The 24867-nt window shown below is 41.0% G+C and overlaps 1 pseudogene; it reads right to left on the bottom strand.

Annotated features, from left to right (window-relative positions):
• Positions 1 to 4259: 4259 nt before the first annotated feature.
• Positions 4260 to 4403, bottom strand: LOC145292555 (U2 spliceosomal RNA; annotated as a pseudogene).
• Positions 4404 to 24867: the final 20464 nt, after the last annotated feature.

Genomic DNA, 24867 nt, shown 5'->3' with positions numbered 1-24867 from the left:
AAAATCTACAAACGCATCAAGCTAACTGAAGAATGAGACCCTCTCACAAGCGGTGCTGGGCGCATGAACCGCGATCACCCGAAACACAATCTTTTACAGCAACATTGGCCACAACCAGCCTGCCCACCGCATCCCTATGAACAACATCGACCGTCGCCGACAGGTTATGTTTAACCAGCATGGAAACTCCCTTCCCCCGCGGGCTGCCATATGCTGAGAAAACCTCAAAATCTTGGGCCAGCACTTGACAGTCCACAGTGGAAACGAAATGCGTCTCCTGAATCGCAGCCACATCCACTCCCAGTGACAAGAGGTCGTGCCGAAGGCGAGCCACCCGGCCCGATGATCTTAAGCCCCTCGCATTCAAACTAGCCAAATTCAAAACCATGGTACCTACCTTAGGGTGTCTCACACTCAGCTCTGAAGTCAGCCGGGGAGAGAAGGTTGACGTTATGTGCCATGCTCAAGGTGGTCAGGTTTTTCATATCCTGACCTTCTCTCGCAATGCCGCCGACGTCCAAAGGATAAATTAATTCCATGGTCCTGTAGAGTGACGGATGTACCAACACTGGGACCCTTCCCTTGTATTGTTTTGACAGTTCGTCAAGAGAAGGGTCATTTTTCTTAACCAGTTCGATTCCCGGAAGCAGCCCTTCAGCGGCCTGCAAACTTGTTCACAAGTTGGTCATGCAGGCCTCTGGAGTTCTGACAAAAGTTATTAGCGGGGCGTCCGGGAAATTTGAGAGGATATTTACTTTTCTTCTCTATCTGTTTAAAATCGAGTAGAGGTTTTAAGTTTTTCCTCTGCCGATGGGAAATGTCTGTTGCCACAGATAGAGGGTCTAAATAACATAGTTCATCGGGGGCAAGGGCTGTAAATTTGGTTGGTCTGTGAGAGGCAGAGGAGTTTCTCCCTTCTCTCGGTTCATTCTTTTCCTTTTCTTTTTGGGGTGGTGGCTCAGTTTGCCTTGGACGGGTGTTTGTGTGGTGCCTGGTGTTTGTGTTGGTGCGGTGTATGATGTTGGTGCGGTGTCTGGTGTTGGTGCGGTGTCTGGTGTTAGTGCCATGTTTGTTGTTGGTCCGGTGTCTGGTGTTGGTGTGGTGTCTGTTTGGGGGTGGAGTCGGGTATTGTTGTTAGGGGCGGTGTATGTTCACAGGGAGTGGGGCCACCTTTTCTTACCCTTTTCTTTTTTTTCTTTTTTATTCTTTCGAATGAACCGGGGAGAGGTGAGGATGAGTTCCTCTGCCTCTCACTTGCGGATTCATCCTCAGAGGTGCAGTCTTTTCTCTGCTTGATCCCCGTCTCGATTGGTGTGGGGACCGTTGGTTGTGTCTGCTCCTCTAGTTGCTGCTGTGGCTGTTTTTGTTGCTGCTGCTCTCGCTGGTGTCGTTACTACTGCTGTTTCTGCTGCTACTTCTGCTGCTGCTTCTGCTGCACTTGCTGCTCTTGCTGCTTTTGCTGCTGGGGTAGTTGTTGTTGCTGCAGCTGTTTCCGCGGTATCGGCTGCGTTGGCTGTTGTTGTTGTTGTTGTTGTTGCATTTGCAAAGGCTGCGGCCTCGATTTTTGGGCTGGTGGTGGGACGGTGGCAGAAGGGATTATGTGCTTCCGTTTTTGTCTCACTACCGTGCTCCATTCCTCCCCTTGGCCTCCTGGGTGGTTTGGGTTTTCCTTGGAGCTGGGGTTGGTTCCGCGGTTGCAGGGGTTGTTGCCGCCTATTTTGAAGCGGGCGCTGTCTCAGGGGTTGTGACCACCTTTTGGGTCGTTTGATTAGAGGTTACCCTTTGGGGGCAGCAACTAGCCATGTGGCCCTGCTTTTGGCAGAACCAGCAGTGCGGACGACGGTCCTTCATCACTATCGTCATGTTGGCATCCTTGTATGTCAGGAGCGCTGGTATCGCCCGAAAACCCTCCCTCTTCAGCCTCATTGATATTGTGTAGCAGCCCAGGTGAGTCACAGTTTTTGATCGTACTGGGGTCACCTGTTCCACCTCACCGTACTGGCTGAAGAGGCATCCTAACAGTTCCGCAGGTATTTGGGTTGACACATTAAATACCTGCACGCGTCCTTCTCTTGCCCTGGTATTCGGGTATTAGTTTTACTTTCCCATGCTTTATTTCTTGAAGTGAGAGTCTCTCCGCATCGTCCTTGGTGGGTAGGAGTATGTCCCACACGGCGAAGCTCCTCTGGTACAGGTATAGTACCGGGATGTTAAGTTTGTGGAGGAGCCCCACCATGTTTTCCTTCATCATCCCCAGGAAGCGGTTTTCCGGTATATCGGAAATGACGAAGGACAGGACTCTGGCCTCAATCGCCTCCCAGGCACTCGGTATGGGTTTTATATTTGCACCCTCTATGTATTGTCTGTACTTTGTCAGGTACAGGTCTCTATACTCTTGATAGTACAGTGGTTTTTCTACGGTCTTCCCACACGCAGACCCTCTTGGTGGTGTTAGTGTTAGTATGGCGTCTTTGGTGGGGTAAGACCGTTTTGTCTTTTATGGAGGTCGCCCCTGCTTGTTTATTTGCGACGCTTCGTACCTCTCCAGATTTCTTAGTCTGTCCTTTTGTGGGATTGTCGCTTTTTGGAGGGGCGGTTCTCTTTTCAGTGTCTTTTGGGCCTGAGTCTCCTTGGTTAGAGTCTTTTTCGGGAGCAGCTTCCCGTTTTGGGGAGTCAGCCTCTTGGAGAGCATGATCTTTTTTGTTTGATTTGAGGCCATCTGCCCCTTCCTCGTTTGTGAGGTCCAGGCGGTATGTCCCCTCATTTTCTTGATCTGTCCCCTTTATTGTCAATTTGGCCTGACACCTCCTCCTTTTTTTGGTCGGAGTGAGATGCTACGACGGATTTTGGTTTTGCTCCCCTTTGGGGGAGTCGCCCTCGGCGGGAGCTATTGGTAAACTTCCCCCTCCTGAGGAGCGTCCAATGCTGTCATATCCTGGCGGTACGCCCCGTCAGTGGTTGTTTTTGCTCCTCCTGTTGGGGAGTCGTCCTCTTGGGGAGCAGTAGCACCCTGGCTGGGAGTATCCATATTGGTGGCCCCCTCGCTGGGAGTATCCATATTGGTGGCCCCTGGGCTGGGGGTGTCCGTTTTGGTTCCCTCTTCTTTTAAAAATCACCGAAAAGAGTGACGTGGAGACGGCGTCCAATGTGGGGACCCGACTTTTGCGCCAAAAAGAAGTGCCACTAAAAGGGGCAAGAGAGAAGATAGGACTGAGAGAGGGAGTGGGAAGTTAGTGGAGGGAAGAGAGAAAGTGTTTCCGACCCTCCTTCGCGGGAAAGGTCGTAAATTATCAGCTCGGATGCCCCCCCGTGAGAAGGGAAAGCAGAGAAAGACAGACAAAGTGGGGATGCGAACAGAACGCTTCCCAACAAGCTCGTCAGGTGTTCCGGGCACGAGAATGTGTCGCCAGAACAGCACTGCCTCGCGCGATGTGTGTATCAGAGAAAAGATGGTATTTATTTGCTCCCCCACTGAGCAAATTAGGCACAAGGCCGTTTTTAATGTGAGGTAAAAACCAGCTCCCCTAAAAGTAGGCAAAAAGGGGCACTCTGGTTACCAAAAATAATAATTGTCCCAGTATAGAGGGTTTCCCCTCCATTGACTGGTACAAATTATCTTAAGTGCAGCATCTGCCGGAACAGATGGTATTTATTTGCTCCCCCACCGAGCAAATTAGGCACAAGGCCGATTTTTAATGTGAGGAGTGAAGGGAGGGGGAAGGGAAAAAGGGGACCAGCTCCCGAGAGGTGGGAAATGGGAGCTGGTTAATGGTCAGGCATGTGGGGTTGCCCCCACATCTGGTCTTTGCTAGTCATAGCTTGCAGTATCTGCCGGAACAGATGGTGTTTATTTGCTTCCCCACTGAGCAAATTAGGCACAAGGCCGTTTTTAATGTGAGGTAAAAACCAGCTCCCCTAAAAGTAGGCAAAAAGGGGGCACTCTGGTTACCAAAAATAATAATTGTCCCAGTATAGAGGGTTTCCCCTCCATTGACTGGTACAAATTATCTTAAGTGCAGTATCTGCCGGAACAGATGGTATTTATTTGCTCCCCCACTGAGCAAATTAGGCACAAGGCCGTTTTTAATGTGAGGTAAAAACCAGCTCCCCTAAAAGGGGTCACTCTGGTTACCAAAAATAATAATTGTCCCAGTATAGAGGGTTTCCCCTCCATTGACTGGTACAAATTATCTTAAGTGCAGTATCTGCCGGAACAGATACTACACTTTGATCTTAGCCATGTGGCCAAGGAAAAGTTACAAATGTAAATACAGCATCTATTAAGAACAGATACTACACTTTAATCTTAGCTATGTGGCCAAGGAAAAGTTACAAACATAAGTACAGTATGTAGTAAGAACAAATACTACACTTTGATCTTGGCCAAAAGGCCAAGATAAGATGTATTTATTTGCTCCCCACCGAGCAAATTAGGCACAAGGCCGAATTTTAATGTGAGGAGTGAAGGGGAAATGGGGACCAATTCCCCGGGGAGTAGGGGAGCTGGATAGTGACAATTGGTATGCAGGATTGCCCCTACATTGACTAAGGTCTTATATGTCGGGGCTACCCCAACATATGGTCTTTGTTTGCAGTATCTGTTGGAACAGATACTACACTTTGAGATATTAAATCTTTTATTCAGGCAAAAAGAACATGAACAAAAAACTTAGGCACAAGGCCAACTCAAAAGGGGGGCAGTGGGGGTCGTTGGTCATCCTTGTCACTCTAGAACTAAACGAAAGTTTCTCTTATCTAGAATCTTCTTTCACAATAATACCGCATTCGCCCTTTCGTACTTGGGAAGTCCTACTTGGCACCCAATTGTTTAAAACATTTTTTTATTTCCGTGTAAAAACAAAAAAAGATAACAATGATGATACGATAATACATTTGTGTCGAGGGCGTGAAAAAATACACTTTGAACTTGGCCAAAAGGCCAAGAAAAACTTAAAAAGCTAAGAACAGTATCTATTAACAGCATACTTTTGATTTTAACAAAAAAGGCCAAGCACAAAAGTGTTACGGACAGACCGACCGATTTTGGCAAAAGTTAAGATCTTTATATAAACTAACAAAAATTTAACATTCTATCAGCGCACAAGCAGAAATGCGCGGCGTGTAAAATCTTAAGTTGTTTTATAAGATATGGCTGCATTTGAAATGAATGTTTCTGTTTAGAGCACAATGGAACCATGATACCTTACGTTTGCATTTTAAGCTTTAATTCAAGCAATTATATGAATATATTTTTTAAAATCAACGATATTTCTCTACAGTGCAATATAGATTATAATATATTGTTGACTAAGTCAGTGCGAGTAGGTCCGTGAGGCTTCCTCCGGGTATCTCGGTGGGTCCCTTACAATCAATCGATTAGACAATCAATCGATTAGATTGAAAATTGGCGATTTCACCGATTCCGATTAAAAAGTATTGAAAATGTGGAACATTTGTTGATCCTTATTCAATGCTGGAAAATGTTGGGTCTCTTCGCTAGTATTAATATATATTTAATCTAATTTTCGTCAGAATTTTAAATAAATACCTTTTTATGTCTTCATCATTTTTGTCAAGAAGTTGGTTGGGACAGGATATTTTTATAGACACATAAATCGTAAAATTGCCGGCCCATTAATGAAACATCTGTAATGAAAAAAATCCAGGAAATAAACGAAGGTTATAAAAAGAAAACGTGGGTCTTTGAATTTTCAACAAAATTTTACACTATATATGCTCTGCGCCTATTAAATAGATACATTGAGCTTAACTTAAAATCAACGGAGACTGGTTTTAAAATAACAATCTAGACTCGTTAAACGAAAACGGTATACATTGAAAGTAACCATATTTCAAAAACAAACTTTAAATATATATATATATATACATACTACTATATATTTTAGTTTTTTTCTTAATATTGATATTCATATTAAAAACCCCTTCTTTCTATTTATTTAAAAAGAAAATACAATTTTGTTATATATGGGTCGTGGCATTGGATTAATCTTCAAAAGATCTAGCTAATTTGCCTATTCTTTTAAACATTCATTTTAATTGATTTCTTATTAGTTTTTGTTTGTTTTTTCGATTTTCTGATAGGGATGATCATCTTTAGTTAACTGTTCCGTGTAATTATATGCACGTAGATATTCTACATGATTTATACTTGCGTAATATTTGCGTGAAAAGGTTATAGTAAACACAAACCTTTTTCTATATATATATTATTGTATGCATATATATATATATATATATATATATGCTTAAAATATTTTACCTTCCAAACTCTTCCGTCAGTTTATGGTCTAGAGACATGAAACTTAATATATGGGATATTCGAACCCATGCGAATGTTTATATTTGGGTTTTAGCCGGTGAAAATCGGTGCAAAAGTGTGAAAATGAAAAAAAAAATGAAATTTGTTAGGTGAAGGTCGGACGACAGCATTACGAATATGCATGCATAACGTAATAGCTATTGGTTGGTATCTTATTTTTAGCCTTGCGGGATACATGTCTTCATAGCTCAGTCATTTACGCCAAAAGAAAAAGTAAATCGTAAGGTAAACGTTTTGGTTTCGATTATCAGGTGTGGCGCACGAGTCATTTTTTTATTACTTTTTATATCATTACTACATTTTGGGTCTAATATAATATAATAATAAATACGAAATCTGCATTAACCAAAATATATCTAAGCGTATTTTACGACCAGGCAATTTCGGGCGGCCTTCTAGTATCTTGATATTTTTAATTATTAAAAATAATGAGCTTTTAAAATACAGTTGAATGCTTATGAGATAAAAGGCACTGTGTGTAAGAGTTCGTTCCTTTCACACAAATGTACTTTATTGTGTGAGAGTGTCTTAGATTGGTTTTCTTTCGGGATTCCTTTGATAACTATCGAAAATCGATAATCGAAAACATCCATTAAAGAAGGAAGCGTTCGATTTTCACAAATACAATCTAACATCACAAAAAATTGAAAATTTTATGACCGCATATGCAGAAATGCCCGGCATATAAAAATCATCAGTATATTGATAAGATATGGCTGCGTTCGAAGTAAATGTTTTTGTTTAGAGCATAATGGAATCCTGATACCTGACGTTTGCATTTTCAGCTTTGATTCAAACAATTATATGAATATAATTTTATAAAATCAACAGTAGATTCTCTACAGCGCAATGTAGACTATAGTATATGACACTATCGCTTCACGGGGAGAGTTACTTAGTTGAGGAACGTCCTGGGAGCGCAAGCAGCTCCCTGGGTGCTAGACACGATATCCAACGATGTCGAAACGATAGCACATTGAAACAAGAACACAACAGGTCAAGATGTCGTTGGCTATAACTGGCTGGCATGGGTCGCTTCTTGTCTTCATTACGACGTTACAGGTATCTATCCATCATCGGCATTAATGGCATGCTGGAATTTAATGCTTATACAAAAATAGAGAACAAATGCATTTTTATAAAAATATAATTTATTTAAAATTTAACAATGAGGAGCATATTTTTATAAAGACCAGTTGAAACCAGACGCATGCTATGTCGCGTCCGCCGACCCTAGAATGTAAGCGTCAACTGTTTAAGACAATATAATTATATTTAATTCTCTCTTTCAATGAAGAAAGAGAGATAAGGGGAGTGAAAGAGAGAAATAGAGAAAGAGAGAGAGAGGGGGGCATTCATACATAACGTTTAAATATTGTTTTGCTTTTGTATCCATGAGTTCTTTCGGGTTTGACCTTTTAAATTCTAAGGTCTTATATCGTTTTGCCTTGGTTCAATATCATAAACAAACTGGCATTCTTGGCTAGAGTCATAGTTCAACATTTTCAAAATCACACCTGCTTAACACATCTGCACCTCACAAGTACAGACCAAGTAAGGCACAAGGTTTATTAATGTAGAAGCCCCCAGTTTCCTCAAAAGGGGCTACGTAATTGTGCCACAAGTATATTGTTGACTAAATCACTGCGAAGAGGCCTGTGAGGCTTCCTTCCAGTACATTGGTGGGTCCCTGACTAAAGCAGACAATCAATCGATTAGATCGAAAAATAAGCGATTTCACCGATTTTGATTTGATGACAATAAAATATTCGTTGATCCTCATTCACTCCTGGACAATGTTGGGTCTCCTTGCTCGTATTTTTTAATATTTTTCATGTAATTATCGCCTGAATTTTAAATAAATGCTGTTATATTTTCATTTTTTATCAATATATATATATATATATATATATATATATATATATATATATATATAATAAAAGAGAGAGGGAGGAAGAGAGAAAAGAGAGAGATGTAAATGCGAATATACCTGTGTGTGTGTGTGTGTGTGTGTGTGTGTGTGTGTGTGTGTGTGTGTGTGTGTGTGTGTGTGTGTTCAGACAGCATTCCTTTCTTTGTGCAAATATGTTTAATTGTATCGTTGGATTTTTTTTCCAATTTTTCTAATAATGTTTTGGTTTCAACTTCGAAATCATTATTAAATGGATCGCGAGTACTTTTAATTCTTTGTTGAATCTTCTTCACGCTTCAAAAATAATGAAGTAAACAGAAAAATTCTAAAATAAAACCGATTACGCTGTTATGTCGTTAACGTATAAAACAAACCGGAAATACTTCTAGATATAAGCTATTTGAAAACCTCTAACAAAGATCTCTACCCCAATTTTTATAAACCTCCATTACATGACTTTTATTCTACAAAATGTCTCAGATTTAAGGTTTAAGCTTAAAGGGTCCGGAGATTAAAGATAGATTCAGGGAATTTTGTTTTACTTGTTTCTAATTGCTATGGACTAAATTCAGTCTAAATCCGAAATCTCTGAATTTTCAAACTGGAGGCTGTGCCTATTTGATGCCCCCATAAACTCCTTTTTTAATGCACAAGAGGAATTGTAATTTGTGAAATATATATTCATTGGTGTCAAATACATTTTGTCAAAATTTCAGAAAAAAACTGGATGGTTGCTGTTATTACCTGTTTGCATACAACTAAATTAAACTAAACCTTTACCTCACATTAAAATCCAGTCGTCTAGCAGTTGTTTAGAAAACTTTTTAATGATCGATAAATAGGATTGAATGGTGTAGATACAAATAAACATAATACATTACACAACCTCTTTGCTATGATTTTGTCGGTATCGAACGGACGTCAATATGTGGTCTGGTTATTACCATCATGTAGACGGTTTATCATTCTTTAACATAAACAAATGAATAATCTCAACCGCGGCTCGACTTATAAATTATCCAACTAGAAGTTAATTACGATCTTTCAGAATCTACTTCCATCAATCATAGTCGATTTTTTACTCTAAGGTCTATGAATATTAAAACCTCTATCTTTGTAAGGAAACCGGTTTACCATATTTCTTTAATTGGTCACATTTAGTTGGCAAAGCATTTTCCTTTTTTTTTATTACACAATGTATAATATAATATACTACCAGGACCTGTGTACCGGCGTTGCCCATTCAATATATATATATATATATATATATATATATATATATATATATATATATATATATATATATATATATATATATATATATATTTAAATAGGAATTTGAAAACTTTGAAGTGTCGAATAAAATGACAAAATCATTTTTATTTCGCTAATACATAGCGTCATCAGGGTCGAAAGTCTGGTTCGTGAATTTTCTTTTCTTTTTCTTCATTTTGGTGTTATGACGAAAAGAGAATTTACGTGTTGTTCCGGTGATTCATATATATATATATATATATATATATATATATATATATATATATATATATATGAATTTTAAAATGGATACAATCTGACGTTATGATGTGAAAAGGAAGCGGAAGACCGGAGGCTCGACATTTCGCCCGAATTATGCGAGCTCTTTCAAGAATTGTGGTCACTGACGAGAGGGTCGATATTTTTAGTTTTATATATACTTGGGGAGTGTATGCAAATAAAACTATTATACAAATATACAGAAAAAAAAGAACAAATATATATTTATTAACCAGTGTCTAGATAATTTTCGTGCAATATTATTTTAGATAAGTGGAAAGAAATATTAAAAAATCAATTTCTCTGTTTGATAGTTTTAGTAGAGTTAGAGATAAGAGCAGATTCCAACAGACGGCGTGTGACCTACTATGTATATGATTTAGGAGGCTCGCATTTTCGAAATCGAAATGATGGCCATTTTCCATCATGTGACCGAAAAGAGCATTAAGTATATGGTTATTCTTTATATCTCTTTTGTGTTCTTATAATCTTTTAGCAAGGTTTCTCTGCGTCTCTCCTACGTATATCTTGCCACAATCAAGGCACGGAATGCTATAAATTCCGGCTTGTGTTGATGGTTTATTATCGTTAGTTTTAGATTTCCGAGTTAAATCTTTTATCGTTAGGGAGGTTTTCTGTACTATTTGAAAGACGATTTTGTTAAGGTTGAAATTATAGGGTGGTGTTCTATGTAGGCAGACTAGTTTTTATTATTGTTTATTAATTTCTTATACATTTTGTTGAACTTATCAGTTTCTATTTGTATTGTACCGGAATTAGTTTCTTCGTATGTATTTTTATCTCGCAAGTGTTGAAATATTTTATTCTTGTATTCTGTTGTTTCCATAATTACAAGACCGCCACCTTTGTCTACAGGTGCGATAATGATTTTATCGTCGTTACATTGAAGAACTTAAAATATCCCCAATACTTTCTACTTAACGCTAAAAAAAAGCCTTAGAAATCTATCAAAACCGAGATCAAAACCATCCCTAAGAAAACCTAACTAAATAGAAGACTAATTGTTGCCACTAACGATAAAAATAATAACATTTATAAAAACCTTAACAAAATCGGCTTTCAAATAGTACAGAAAATCTCCCTAACGATAAAAGATTTAACTCGGAAATCTAAAACTAACAATAATAAACCATTAACACAAGCCGGAATTTATACCATACCGTGCCTTGATTGTGGCAAGATATACGTAGGAGAGACGCAACGAATATATATATATATATATATATATATATATATATTTATATATATATATATTGATTGATTGATTGATTGATTGATGGAAATATGTTTTTCAATTTTATATTTTACCTTTTATTTATACCAATCCTTTAATTTATGAAGCTCAATGTAATTAAAACTCTTCATTTTCCTTTCTCTTAATCTCCCTCTCTGTCCTGCTCTAAGCAAGTCTGTCGACCTGTTCCATAAATCCCAAATCCCAATGATGAATGGTTTCCAGAAAAAATACTCAATCAACCCCAGATCACCAACTTCCAACGTAGACCCGCCCCCCCCCACTACCATGTCTCCTTTTCCAACATCAGGGGTCTACGTTCCAATATTCCAGAGATTCAAATTCTATTACAGGAGACTAAACCTGACCATTTATTCCTAAGCGACACTGACATTGGACCGACTTCTTCCCTAGATGAGTTCGTAATTAAAAGATACTCTAACTTAACCTCTAAACCTTACCCCCAAGATCGCCATTGGCATAGAGTATGCGCCTACATTAAAGACGATTTTCCATGTGGTAGGGACATCTCCAGAGAATATCCTAATTTACCCTGTATGTGCTTCCGAGTTGCACTTGCTCATATTACCGCGTTCATATTTGCACTCTATCGCCCCCCACAACAGTGGAGTTACTATCTTTAAAAGCATTTCTGAAAAAATTGACCACGTCCTGTCTGAGTACCCCTCAGCAAACATTCACGTCTGTGGAGACTTCAATGTTCACAATGTGGAATGGTTAAACCACTCAATCAAGACCGATGACGAGGGAAGGTTTTGTCACGAATTCTCCATTGCTTATGACCTCACTCAGATTGTTCATGAACCCATCCGTATCCCCGACTCTGACGACCAGTATGCAAGTCTCCTAGACCTTTTTATCGCAACTTACCCTGAGCTATGTCCATCTTCCGTTCTATCTCCATTGAGATCTTCCGACCACTCTGTTGTATCAGTTAAGATAAAAACGAAATGTAATAGGTCCTCAGACGTACCTCTCCATCGTACAATAAATCAATACTCCATGGCTGACTGGGATAACTTCCGCACATTTATATCAGATCTACCTCTGCGTTCCATGTTTAAAAAGGATATGTCCTCTACAGTATCAGACCTTTTCATACGTTTCAGCATACCTAACAGCCAGCCGTAGTTCTTTTAAGATTGTGCTGCTGCCATCGCACACAGGAATCATTTTTTTTCAATTTCTTTCTAACGTAATAAATGTACTGAGACCTTCAGGTCCGCTAACAACCTCTGTAAAAAAGATAATAAAAATGCGAGAGAGTTGTATGTTCAGTCCGTCAAGACCAAATTAGCTGAGCAGCGGCTTGGTTCCCACCAGTTATGGCAAATAGCAAACAGAATCCTGAACAGAAGTGTGTGCTCTATCCAAACTATCATAAATGGATCTGAGGTAATCTCGTCAGCATCAGACAAAACCAAAACCCTTTGCCAAGATCTTTGCAACTAATTCTACCCTTTATAGCCAGGACGCCAACCCCCAGTATTTCCTCGTGCATCTGAAAACACGCTATGCGACATACAAATATCTGTACGTGATGTTGTCAAGCTAATCAAAAACTTTATTCCAGTAAAACAACTGGCCCTGACGGCATTCTAATTATAGTTCTCAAAAAGCTTCAACCAGAACAAGCGCCCATACTTACAAAGTTATTTAAGCGTTATCTTAAGAAGAAATGCTTCCTGACACCTTGGAAAATCTGATCAGTATGACCTGTATTTAAGAATTTAAGTGATCACTCATCTCCCTCTCAGTACAGACCAATAAGTCTCCTGTGCACCACAGTAAACTGCTGGAAGTTGTGTTAAATAGAGAAGTAATCACCCATCTCAGCAAAAACAACCTTCTTAGTGACGTGCAATATGATTTCCGTTCTGCTAGATCTACAGCAGACGTGCTTACAGTTATATATCATAGGATTAGTGAATCTCTCGACTGAAGTTTCCTCTCTAGGGCAATTGCTCTTGAGATATCAAAGGCTTTTGATAGGGTATGGCATAAAGGTCTAATTCACAAGATCTCCAGTATAGCTGGAAATGTCTTAATTATTAAATCACTTCTATCTGATAGATTCATAAGAGTAGTGGTTGATGGGCAGAAATCAGAAGCTCTCGGTATTAATGCTGGAGTCCGTCAAGGGTCCATCCTGGGCCCAATTCTCTTCGCGATCCTCATTAATGATCTTCCAAATCACATCTTTACATCATTCGTAGACGTGTATGCTGACGACACTACAATCTATGGTAGCACATCAAAGACCGTAAACGACCAAGTTCTCTCTGATTCTCTCTCCTCTTATCTTGAGCATGTGGTAAAATGGGGAAAGGGGTGACTGCTTACTTTTAATGCAGCTATAAACCAAGATTCTATCTCTACACCATCTACGCTCTGATGCCAATCTGACATCAATTGAAATGAATGGCTCTCGTCTTCGGGGGCTTCATGTTTTGACAAGCTTCTGGGCTTGGCTTTTATTCCTGACCTGAAATGGAACGCGTATATCAAATCTATTACCAAGGTCGCTGGAAAGATGGTGGGATCCTTTTACCGCTCCAGTAGATATCTCACTCCTGATGCAATACGTTACCTATATAAAAGCCAGGTTCGGCCAAGGATGGAGTACTGTTGCCACATCTGGACAAGAGCTGCTAGAAGCAGCTTATCCTGCTTTGACATAGTTCAAAATAGACTTCGTAGCTTAGTGAGAAATGCCCTTTTCTCTTCCCTACAACCTCTTTCCCACATAAGAGACGTTGCGAGTTTGTCTCTGCTTTACGATTATTTTCATGGCAAGCTGAGCTCCAATCTATAGTCCCTTTTTGCCAAACTTTGACGAAAAACACTCGTCTAGCCAAAACCTCTATCAATAATTACCCACACTCTTTATCTGTGCCTAAGCCTAAATGCAGATTCCACGAGCAAAGCTTCTTTCTTAGAACTGCACGCCTGTGAAACTCTCTTCCGATTGTCTGCTTTCTAGCTGACGACAATCTGATTCTCTTCAAGTCCAACGTAAACAAGTTTTTGATGAACCGTCCCCCTAAGTTTACAAAATTCCCACTACTTATGTGTACTACGCTATAATCACATTGACTAACTATGCCCATTAACCCGTATCCTCGAGCGGCTTCAAAGTCTTGATAAGTGGTGATTCCTGTGTAAAAGTAAAATTACAGAGCATATAACAAATAAATGACAAAATTCTATATTTCAAATTTCAGGATGTTGACCATCTTACAAGTTATTCTTTTAAGTACAATGACATGCGCGATTCTTGACAGCACCTGTTTCATAGCGCAAAATCATTGATTTAATTATTATATACTCCATTTAATTTATTCTGCCTTTAGCTCATCATAAGAAAAATCACCTATCGATACATTAAAAGAAAATAAAGACATATGGGCATGATTACAAAATCTGAAAATTGGAGATAACTGGTTTAATATAGCAACTATTACATAAAAGGGACGTTTGCGTGCACTTATGTGCACCTATGTGTGTATGTGTATGAGAGAGTTCGTTCCGTATGAACTCGAAAACGATCGGGCCGATTTTTATGAAATTTCACAAAAGGTATATTATGTGTCTGGAAGTGTTCTTAGATGGGTTTTCTATCGGAATGTCTTCGATAAGTATCGATAATCGATGACTAAAATAATCCGATGAAAGAAGAAACATGCGATTTTGACCAAAGTTAACACCTTACACAGCCTAACATCACAAGTTAACAGTAATTGTTAAAATCAAATCAAGTTGAGATTATCTTCAACAAGCTTCCGTTTGTAAAAAAAAAAGGAATTAATAGGAAACAAATGCCGCTCTATGAAAATCAGAGCAAATGAGTGACTTTGCTATCTTGGAAAGAAAAAAATAGGCATCGAGGGCACATTTGCCACTGGTTATTTGTCTCCCCACGAGAAGAGACTACAACATAAGATCATTACTTGAGATTCGTGGATTCGACAAATTAAAGGAAGACGTAAACCGTCATTCGAGAGTCATGGATTGGACGCACTAAAGAACGACACAAGTTTGTTATTCACGAGTCGTGGATTTCCCGTTCATTGAATAAAGCAAAAAGCGAGAGAAGGGAAGGGAGTAACGGATAGTGGTACGCCATTGTGTATTTTCAAGTTGATCATCTGAGGACATTATTCACGTGGATATACCGTTAGAAAGGAATAAGTTTCTGAAGGAGGTCTCTTTATTCCTTGTTTAATATCGTTGTCTTTATCAATTGTTTAAAAGGACTCGTTGGATTATTATAACTTTAAGATTGGCACGCATTGGCGAACGTAGCGACTTGCATTTTCATACAGCCATAAGAACTTTTCCGTATCAACGTTTTGTATAGCAATCATGAACTTTGAATAACTTTCATTTCTCCTTACTATAATTCTTTCTCTTCTTCGTTACTTTGTTGATTTTATAAAAATAACAAAAGCATATATATATATATATCCGTAGTCAGCGACATACAGTCCTGTTTCGTTGTATCACAACTCATCATTGCCGCTAAACTAGCACATCTCCCAAGTCAAGGATCGAACCTACAACTGTCGTGTTGACAGTCGGCAGCTCTACCTCTCGACCACGAAAGCGACGCCCGCAATTAACTCGTATGAATGTCTATTTAAACAAACATCCGTCCGCTACTTGTACAGTGCTCAAACCGCCTGTATGTAAACAAACCGTGAGCTTCGCATTTTTCAGCCAATTTAGTAGTGAGTGAGAATTATTTACGAGAGTGCTCTACCCAAATAGGGGGATTTTAATATATATATATATATATATATATATATATATATATATATACGTTTTATTTTTTATTACCGTATTTTTCTGTTAAGTTACATTATTGTTTCGGCTGCACGGCCGTTTTTTGGCCGTCATGTAGCTTCCTCAGACTTTTAGAGAAATGTTCGTTTATGGTGGTATGAAAGAGTGAATGATGTCAGGGAAGGGGTGCGAGGAAAGCGGAAAAGGAAGAACAGAACAAGGGAGAAGGGTGGGAGGGGGTGCTTGGTATGTCGGTAATGCTTTAGTTTTTTAGTTTAAGGACATTAGGTGGTTATGGGGGGTCTGGGAAATTCATATCTGGTGTGGCTGAGGGCATAGAGATATATGGAGGGGGAGGTAGATATGTGGGGGTAGGAGGGAGGGGTTACTTTAAAATTCGAGTCCTAACGTTTAGGCTGTTGGCGTCTCGTTGGTGGGATGATTTCTTGATAAGTATTTCTTGACCTGTTGGGTGTTCGCTTAGGTTGGGGGGGCTATGATTCGGTTTATCCATTTGCTTTTTATTTGTTATTAAGTGCTTGGAGAGGGTCAGCTTGCAGCCGTACGCGCGAGCACACACATGCGTACATACACACACACATATACTTAAAGAGACGTTCACATGTACACTTGCATCTTCGCCTTGCCATGTAAACACATGCACATATGCGTACATGTATGCATATGCACCCGCGCTGCTCCCGCTAACCCCAAATTTTCCTTAAGGTGTTAAATTGAGTACGTGCGCGTAAGCATGGATTCGCACATACACAGACACATGTACACTCATACACGCATGCAGGCGTATACATTTGGCCCACATGCGTATAATGATTCAGACATACTTACATCCCCACGCATATATACAAGCACACGCGCACATACAGATACTTATCTTCGTGAACACATATACAGCTGCACGCTCCTACGTACGTGGATAGCAAGTTGCGGGCACATACTATCATATATACACACATGTACATAGGTACGTACACATATACATCGATACCCCCACGTACACAAGGACCACAGATGGATGCACACATGCATATATACGCATACATACTACCCAGATATACAGACAGTTATTGGTATAGAATTAAAATTGGTATAGACGTTAAATGTAGACATGCTTATACATAGATATGAGCATAAACTCATTCTCAGGCTCATAGTCGTAATACTTTTCTTTAGTGGAGGTTTTTAATGGTTTCATGTGGTGTACACGGGAGCGCCGACGTACACCTCCTCATACATATACATACCTACAGATACACGTCCCCACACGCATGCATGCAAACAGATATACATGCATACATGCATACACATAGGCACACATGCATGCACTCATACATACATCCGAAAAAATCCACACCCACCTTCACTTACGCACCGATATCAGCGCACGCATATACTTACAGATATATAGCGTGACATGCAATAAATATGGGCACATGTTCCACACACATATACTTACGTACGCATTAGTAAACGCACACGTACCTAGGATAGTGATACTAGGTAGCCATACTTATGGATTTTGGGGAGGAGTTTGAGGTAGTTTATATGAGGATTAAGTACTGTAGTTATTGTTCTAAGTTGGGGTGTTTGGTTTTTTAGGGTATTATAGATCAGTTTAGGTGGAAGACTATATTGGGGTGTCGTACTCTAGCGCATGTGTCTATGTACATAAGGCATCGGTCAGTTATACATTTCCATGCGTACTTACCTGTGCAGGTGTAAATCCACATAGTTAAATGTAAACAATTTCCGTGTTAAGTCGTGGAGGTTGCATGTAGGGTGTGCTGGGGTTGGGCAGGAGAGGAATTGATGCCGATTATTGGGTGGTTATGTGGAATGAGGTTATGTAGTGGTTAGAGTTGGTGGTGATTGGGGGTATGTGTTATTTTGTTGGATTTAGGGGGATTCTTAGGCAGAGGGGGTAAGGTGGTGTAGGGTGTAGGGGGAATTGGTTAAGGGGGTTTAGTTGAGTATATATCATAGTAGTTTGGTGTATGTGGTGGGTGGTTGTATTCGGTGTATAATTTAGGGGATTTAAGGTGGTGTTGTCTAAGGGATGTTTTAGAAAGGTGTATAGTTGCTAAAGAGGTGGGATTTGTAATGCCTACAGTTTATGGTGGTTTCCTGGTTTTTGTTTATAACTAGACATCAAATCCAACATAAAAACCGTCAACTTTCTCGATATGACTCTCAACCTCTCAAGCAACACATACGAACCCTACACCAAAGCAAATACTTACCCACTCTATATACACCCACTATCAAACGACCCAAAACATATAATTAAACACATCCCCACATCTATCGAAAAAAGACTTAGCACAAATTCCTCCAAACTCGAAATTTTTAACAAACTCAAACCCTCCTGCGAAAATGCACTTAAGGAAAGTGGTCACCCAAACACCACTTTTAATTACATTAAATCTAATCCACCCAATACCTCAAACGAGAGAAATAGAACTAGGAAAATAATTTGGTTCAACCCCCCCTTCAATACAATGATCAAAACAAAGCTTGGCACTAAATTTTTCCAACTAATAAACCACCACTTCCCGCCCAGCCACGTACTACACAAAATCTTCAACAAAAATATAATTAAACTCAGCTACAGTTGCACGGAGAACCTAGAACAAATAATCAAGAAACATAACAGAAAGATACAAAGGTGAAAATACAAACAACACCAACAAGAACAAGTGCAACTGCAGCAACAAATCGGAATGCCCACTTAACCAACAATGCCTACAAACAGAAGTAGTATATAAAGCTACAATCGTACCTAAAGAAACCCCAAACGACAAAAAATACTATATTGGCCTGGCCGGCACCTCATTTAAGGATAGATTCAGAGTACATAAATGCTCCTTCACAAACCCTAACCACCCTAACAAAACATCACTAACTACCCACTATCTACATCTAACCCAAAATAATCTTACACCAACCATTAAATGGGAAATACTTAGAAAATTCAGCACATGTAAATCCCTAAACTCCCCATGTCTCCTCTGCCTTAACGAGAAACTCCTTATCTCCATCTGTTTTTGCGTATATATTTTTGAAAGTAGAGTTGTAACGAACACAAGCTATTTCGGCATGACGTCAGGATTTGACCCCAAGCTAATTCCCCTGTTTGATGGCAGTAGCACTGATCACTCAGTGCAGGAATGGGTGGAAAAAGCAGAATTAATATGTCAGCTCAGTGGGGTGAAGCGTATGGAATGCGTGGTCCCTATGCGCCTCACTGGGGGAGCATATGCAGTATACCAGCAGTTGGCTGATGAGAAGAAAACAGATTTTGCCTGCATCAAGCGCGCCCTTTTTACAGCATTTGCGTTAGATCCAGTTACTGCATGGAAGGAATTCATGGCCCGAAAATTACATCCCGGGGAAACGGTGGATGTGTATCTGGCTGAGCTAAAAAAGCTATCGGTCCTTTTTGGAGGGATGTCAGACAAAGGCTTGGTGTACGCCTTTGTTGCAGGATTACCTAAGAGTGTGGACGATCTGCTCCGTGCATCATCCCAAGTGGACGAGATGGACATATTGGAAGTATTGGTGCGGGCACGAGCAATACTAAAAAAAAGCCCTAACACTATAGACCAAGCGGCAGCTGTACAACCATCACAGGTTGGATTGCAGGACCTGGGCGTTGCTACAACCTGCTATAAGTGTGGAGGACCCAACCATTTGGCTCATGATTGTCTTTCGTCACGTCAATCAACTCGGAAACTTGACGGGCCGCAGTGCTACAAGTGAAAAAACGCGGACACCTGGCCCGCACCTGTCCGGGAAACGGACAAGGGGAAGAAGCTACAGCGCCAGTCTTCTCCCCAGATCGTCATTGAGCAGAGCGCTACCCACTGTAAGCATGCACATTAATTGAAGCAAGCGCCTCGCGCTTGTGGACACTGGGTGCACCCAGACTCTCGTAAGCAAGATATGCTGTGCCACTTGGAAACCAGAGAGAATTCCGGTACTAACTGTAGGCGGAGGTTCACTAACCTCTTGTGGGGTGAGCATTATCCGCGCAAGCATCAACGATGGGCCTGCAGTAGCCGTGCGAGCCCTGGTTGTGGGGGGAGAGCTTCTCGGGTACGACCTACTCCTGGGTATGGACTTGATTACACAACTGGGTGGAATTACTGTGGACAGAACCGGCAAGGTACAGTTCTCGCGATGTGAGGAACATGTTTGTGCTGCCATAACTCTCGACGAACCTGACTTTTATGCAGAGTATGATAGAAACACCAATGCATGGACGGCGTCTTGGAAGTAGTCAAACGATCAGCCACCAATATCCTTGCGGAACCGGTTATCGGAATATCCCCCACCCATGTGGCTAAGGGAACAGTATGAAGAAGAACTGCAAACGTGGATCGACAATGGCTGGCTTCTTCCATACCCAGAGGATGAGCTTCGCCCCCTGCGAGGGCTGATTCCTTTGATGGCCGTCGTACAAGAGACCAAACAAAAGGTCCGCCCCGTCCTAGACTACCATGAGCTCAATGAGCATGTCGACCCATATACGGCAAGGGCTGATGTGTGTGCACTCAAATTAAGGGAGTGGCGACAGCAGGGATCGAACGTGGCAACTCTGGACCTACGCATGGCCTATCTGCAAATACGCATTGAGAAGAAATTGTGGCCATTTCAGACTGTGGAAATTGGAGGAACCCGATATTGTCTAACCAGGCTAGGGTTCGGTCTAAATGTTGCACCAGGCATTATGACAGCAATCATGCATGCTATCCGGCAGCAAGATGAGGCAGTGCAACAGGCAACATCCTCATACATCGATGATATATTCGTCAATGAGAGCCTCATGTCAGCGCAATCGGTTAGAATCCACTTTGAGAGCTTTGGACTGACATGTAAGGAACCAGAGTGTCTGTGCGATGGAGCAAAAGTTCTCGGCTTGCACGTGCACAATAGCAAGGAGGGACTTTGCTGGAGAAGAGGAAGTCGCGTCCCCAAGGTCCCATCAAACATCACTCGACGAACAGTGTTTTCGCTTTGTGGAAAGATGGTAGGCCATTTCCCTGTGAGCGGTTGGTTCAGGGTGGCCGTGGTGGCCATAAAAAGACGTGCAACAGCCGTGTCGTCGGGATGGGACAATGCAGTACACGATGTCATCCTAAGGAGCATGCTGACAGAGACTGTGTCCAGGGTGACCAGTGATGACCCCGTTCAGGGAAAGTGGTGCATCAGCGGGAATGAGTTCACGGTCTGGGTGGATGCTAGTTCACTGGCCCTTGGAGTTGCCCTGCCAGTTAATGATTCCATTATTGAAGATACCTGTTGGCTTCGGCCAGAGAATGATTCGAGGCACATAAACCTGGCCGAACTTGATGCCACATTGAAGGGCGTTAACTTGTCGCTTCAATGGCAAACCAAGGTTCTACATATCATGACTGACTCGGCATGCACTCATCGGTGGATAACCGATGCATTAAGTGGAAGAGCACGGCTGACGACACGAGCATCGAATGAGATGTTAATTCGAAGACGGCTTGCCACCTTGGTCGACACCATCACAGAGTACGACCTGACTGTGGACGTAGTGTTGATCAGGTCTGCGCTACAACAGAGCAGATGCTCTGACAAGTCCCTCAACGATGGCTTCTGGTTGATGCTCGGAGAGATTCTGATAATCTGCAAAACACATGTGCAGCAGTTGTGTGTAATGTGGATGCAGCGCACATCATGGACATTCATCGACAGTGTGGACATCCTGGCATCAAGCGGACACTGTACTTTGTCAAGATGATTGATCCAGGAGTAGAAAAAAAAGATATCCGAAGAGTGGTGGAAAGTTGCGAGGCCTGCCAATCCATCGACCCAGCTCCAGCACGATGGAAGGGGAGTTGGGAGTGAGTGGTAAGTGGCAGAGAGTGGGCATGGACATCACACACTACGGTGGCAACCACTTCCTTACCCTCATCGATTGTGGGCCTACACGTTTCGCGGTCTGGAGACTCCTCGGGCGCCAGGACTCTTGCAACTTTATTCGCCAGCTGTCATCCGTGTTCTGTGAAAGAGGTGCGCCCGATGAAGTGCTGACGGACAACGACCCAGCCTTTTGCAGCCATCAGATGAGGGAGTTCTTACGAGAATGGGGTGTGCGGCTGCGGCTTAGATGCGCTTATGTGCCTTCTGGCAATGGTATATCTGAGAGAAGCCATCGCAGCATCAAAACAATTGCAGCCAGGAAGCAGTGCACCATCGCAGAAGCTGTGTACTGGTATAATCTCATGCCAAAGGATGGCGTCTCTCCAGGAACGGCGCGTGCAAACGCAATCTATCAGTACCGTGTCCGAGAAAAAGGAATTCACCCCGACACAACTGTGGCCACTGAGATAGAACGGAATCGATATGCCAAAGGGGATGCTGTCTAGGTGAAGCCGCCAGGAAACCGATGTACTGACAAGTATAAACGGCGCACAGTGCCCGATGTGGTGAGTCAGCAGTGTGTCCAGGTTGATAGTGTACCCCGTCACGTTAGGGACCTACGGCCGGCGACACATGTACCACCTCCAGTGGACGATGAGAGTGACTCTGACTCTGAGACGAGTGGGCCATCGCTTTGATTTGCACTATCCCTATCAAGCAGTGACTCTGATATCAGTAGCCTCCACGGAGATGAAGCCTTCCCCGACCATCAGGTGGTGGATGAGAGCGCACGCGAAGACGAGAGCAGCACTGTCCCCCTTCGCAGAAGCACCCGACGGCGGCAATCGCCAGCCTCCTGCCGTCTCCGTGATCATGAGATCAGGGAGGAGTGTGGAGAAAGAAGTGGCTTACCGTTAAAGCGGCTGCGCGTTTGTGCATGCAAAGCACAAATTGAGAATCAAGATGGCGCCCGCATACGTTTATGTGGAAAAAAGTCTCGTGGAATCTCGGGGAATCTCGGAGAATCTCGTACCCTGATTCCATAAATAACGAGGAAAGGAAAGCGGGAGGGCAGACGATTTTTAGTCACTAAAGCGAACGGACGTGTGTAAAAGAAGAGGTAGAAGAAAAGAGTGTGGTGAACGAAACAAACAACGACTCGGTTGAAAGTAGAGTTGTAACGAACACACTATAAATAGGTTCTATTTTGCGTATCACATAACATTAGGATTCATGTAAACCAGTTGAGAATACCACAAATAATTGCTACTTCTCTAGAAATCTTTTACCTCGTGTGTAAAACTAATAACACAACGAAAAAGATTATTAAACCCCAAAGCAAGATTGTATACTCTTGTTATACTGTCAACTCATATCATATTATTATAAATAGCTATTACAACTACTATTATAAAGAGAAGGAGACAGACGAAACTCTACCGTCTCTGCTGCGAAAGAAATTAATGAGAAGCAGGCAGTCAGTGCTACTCATAATCCTACTACTAAGAGACGACATATACCTACGCCTACTACATTCAACACCGAACTTCACATCTAACTCTAAACTATACACTGGAGATATGTTTACATGGTGAAGGTTTCGTTCAGCTGTGCTAAATATAACCTGTTAGAATGTTGTCCATCATCATATAGTATGAATCAGATAATTCTGTTTTTGGCATTGGTTTCCCCGATACTTTTCTAGCCAGAATTCTTTCTAGAACGACTCTGGGTATTTACAATAAGGATCACGTAAAGGTTAACAGCATTCTAAGCCAAAGTGATTTTGTGGTACGTACTGGATTCGAACTTGGAACACCCAGGTTGTCAGTATGTGTCATTAACCACTAGCACTTTCTGTGTTAAATAAGAATAAACTGAGTTAACGTAAACATTTTTATATTCAGAGTGCAACAACGGGTAGTAGAAAAAAAACGGAAACTGTGTAGATCAATCGTAATGAGAAGAAAGGTTATTTTTTGAAAAGAAGGATAAATATAACATCAATGGAGACAGCTCCAACAGCGCTATAGAAAACAGATCAGAATGAAATGTTTTCAAGAAGAATACCATATGGAAGGTACAAAACGGCCTGGAAATAGAGCAGACTAACTGAAAAGAACTGTTTTATATTTCGTCTCACGTATCTAAGCAAATTTACGTTAGATTTGCGAGAAATACGAAGTGGGTTTTTTAAAGGTATTCATAAAAATCTCCGCTAAATTGGTTTTCTTCAGACGAAGCCTGAAAATGCCAGCATGCTAATTGAGTGGATTCAAAGCCACTATTTTAAGTAACTTTCGATATAATAATGCAGAGTATACAATAGAAAAAAATAGCACATGTCAACAGATATATTCCCCAGAGTGTATGTATTATTTAAATTATTCGGACTAAGGTTCTCATCTTCAATGTTATTCTCACAACGGTTCAACCGATGTCTCTTGTCGAACTGGCGAAACCTTTTTTCTAACTTATAAATTTACATAAAATTTCGAACCGAACCCTTTATATAATTTCCAGGGGTAGCATGCTCTCGTTCTGTCAGCTATGGCCATGCAGATGTTTTAAGTAACTCGCAATTTTATTCTTAGTACTACTCGCGCCGAGATTTGAATCTTCAATTTCCAAAAGAGTTGCACTTACAGCTAAATGTTACGTAGTATTATATCTGTTATACACCAAAAGGATCCGTAGCGTAAAATTCAGTTTTAAGTGGCGTTCTTTGAGGGAGTGAAAATTCAATCTTTAGTGTGGGCGATACTAAGGATACAATTAAAAGATAAATGAAGTGAAAAAGGAAACCAATGCAAGATTCAAACCTCACCTCAGATGAGGGTCTGTCTAACACGACTGTGAGTTTAAACTTATTAACTAAAGAGATAAAATTGTACAACATGTGTTGTTCGCACAATTTCAGTTCTTTTCTAGACCATCATCATATGGTCATACTTTGTCCGAGACATGCGTTCGGATCTTGTCCGTTTCCCATTTTTTTTTTTTTTTTTGTATGCGTGGTTTACTCAAATTGTTATCTAAATATAAACTTTCAGTGTGTAATTCCTTTTACCAACAAAAATCCATTCACAGAGTAACATAAATGTATAC

This window comes from Euprymna scolopes, chromosome 13, assembly GCF_053919585.1.
Source record: "Euprymna scolopes isolate OS-2025 chromosome 13, ASM5391958v1, whole genome shotgun sequence".
Taxonomy (NCBI): Eukaryota; Metazoa; Mollusca; class Cephalopoda; order Sepiida; family Sepiolidae; genus Euprymna; species Euprymna scolopes.
This window is presented reverse-complemented; position numbering and strand designations above follow the sequence as displayed.